Raw genomic sequence first — 2,609 nt, forward strand, 5'->3', positions numbered from 1 at the left:
TGGAGACAAAGTGAGGGACAGAAACTGAAGGAGGGGCCGTCTCAAGACCACCCCACCTGAGTATCTATCCCATGTGCAATCACCAAAGGTAGATGCTGATGTGGAAGACAGGAAGTGCATGCTGATAAGAGCCTGATATGGATATCTCCTCAGAGGCCTTCAAGAGTCAGACATATTCAGAGGCAGATGCTCACAACTAGCCATTGAACTGATCATGGGGTTCTCAATGGAGGAGTTAGAGTGAAGACTGAAGGAGCTGAAAGGGTTTGTGGCACCATGAGGAGAGCAACAATACCAACCAACCACAGCTCCCAGGGTCTAAACCACCAGCCTGGGAGCACTTAGGGGGAGATCCAGGGCTTCAGCTGAATATGTAAAAGTGGAGGGCCCTGCTGGGCATAGGTGGAAGAAGAGAACCTTGACCTCATGAAGGCTGGATGCCCCAGGGGGTGGGAATTTTGAGGGTGGGGAGGTGGGAGTGGGGGGGTGTAGATAGAGGTTACATCCACAGAGAAGAAGGAGGAGGGGCGAGGGGATTGGGGGTTCCGAGGGGGTGGTGGGGGATGGGGTAAGGGGACAACATAGGAAATGTAAATAAATCATCCAATTAAAAAAAAAATAATAGATATGTGCTTCCTTGTACTCTTCTACCTGTGTCCCCTAGTTTCTCTTCTACCAGATGATGAATACTCAATACATTATTACTCAGGTGTTCATTTTCTCTCCCACAACCTTTCTCTTTGTCTCTTTCCTTCCTCTCACCATCCCTCTTCCTCCTCCTTTTTCCTTTCCTCCCTCTTTCCACCTATGCAGGCTCAATTTTAACAGTGTACAAAAATACTGGGTTTGCCAGCTTTTTTTTTTTTTGGTGTGTAAATTCCTGAATTGATGCATGAAAATTTTATTTTTTTTCTTTTTTGTGTTTTTTTTTTAATAATTTGTTCTTTTCTCAAATCGTAATTCATTCACACAGGGGTTATAAACACAGAAAGGCAGGATGTGGGGAAGGGAATGACACTGGAGTGTGGGTGTTCATGGAGAATACAGATATCTTCAGAACCGGGTATCGGCTGGGTGAAGGTTCAGGGGACAAGTCACTATGACTCTGCCTATGACTCACTTGTCCTTATCTAAGTTGGTATTGTCTGCCAAGGCTACCTATTTACAAGGTCTATGACTACTCAGGCTTGTAAATTTCCACAAAAGCTGCCTGTTTACATTAGCTTATAGCCATCTGTTTCAATATTTTTCCACTGAGACCCAAAACTTGGTGTTTGTATACATGTATGATAGGCCTATTGCTGATTTTAGGCCTATGTCTGATTTTAGGCCTTCAGTGTATAAGCAGGGCTGCCCCTGACATCTCCTCCCTTCTCTAAGTATATAAGGGCTGTGGCAATTCTAAACTTGCGAAGGCGGGGATAGAGGCCTGACCTCCAGTATTTGAAGGGGACCTTGTAATGGCTCCAGTCCCCCTGTCGTTGTCCACTGAGGCATGAGGGCCATACCCATCCTGATGTCTTTTTCCTGGAGAGGGGATACTTTTGACATCAACCCCTATGCAGTCAGGCTTGTCCCTCAGGGAACCCAGATAGATATTTTTATCTTTTATTTATATTCCCTTGCAGTGCTTTGCCTCACAGCCTAAGCAAGAATTCAGATTGCCTGACAGAGGGGGTTCTGGGTGGCCCCTCTCTGCTTGGTCTAGGGGCAGAAGTCCCCCCTTTTAGGCTGGGTGGAGATGGGTTTTGGAAACACTCTGTATAAAGTAACAACCTCATCTTGAGTCTCGTTGTCCTCCATAGCGAACTTATGATAATGTATCTGAGTAGGTTTTGCTACAAATTATTTATCTGTTGTATCACAGAGTTAGTCCGCTTATTTGAGGGCAAGGGACCAGCAGAAATAAGCAAAAAGAACCCAAACAATGGTCCCAAGATGGGAGGAAATAGGGTTGACAACCGTGGAGAGGCTGCAAACCAATTCTTGTACCAGCATTCATCTGTCTCTATCTCTCTCTGACTTTTCTTAGGGCCTTCACTGACTTATTTCATGGTCTCTTTAACCCTCCTTGTCTTGTCTATGTAAAGGCAACCTTCTTCTTTCAGAGCTGTACACAGTCAAGAGTTGTACACAGCCTTTTCTATTGTAATAGAGTAAATCAAGTCCAATAAGGATCTTTGCAATTTCAGAAGGTTGGGTTTGCCAGTTTTAATAGTTCTAAATTTTATATTATAAATCTGCTACAGAACATGGTTAATTAATTGTCCATACCCAGAGCCTAAAATTTCTTTTGTTAATTAATATTCCTCAGTTTGCTTCTTTGTTTACCACTATATAGAAATAATTCACAACACATTCATCAAAAACCTTTATGTCAAGACTAAAGAGATATGCATTTAACTTCCTAAAAGTCTTAATCATGAATTAAACTTTATACTGTTGTATTGGTTTCACCTCTTTTCAGACACTAATTCCCATAGTCTATTTGTCATTCTCTGCCAAAGTTTAAGTACAGGAGACTGTGAAAACTTGCTTTCTATTTTTTCTTCTGTATGTACATCTTTACTCCTAGTGGTTTGATATATTTCTATAATATGATATTACCT

The sequence above is a fragment of the Grammomys surdaster genome, unplaced genomic scaffold (assembly GCF_004785775.1).
Source record: "Grammomys surdaster isolate TR1022 unplaced genomic scaffold, NIH_TR_1.0 125745, whole genome shotgun sequence".
In the NCBI taxonomy this organism is placed as follows: Eukaryota; Metazoa; Chordata; class Mammalia; order Rodentia; family Muridae; genus Grammomys; species Grammomys surdaster.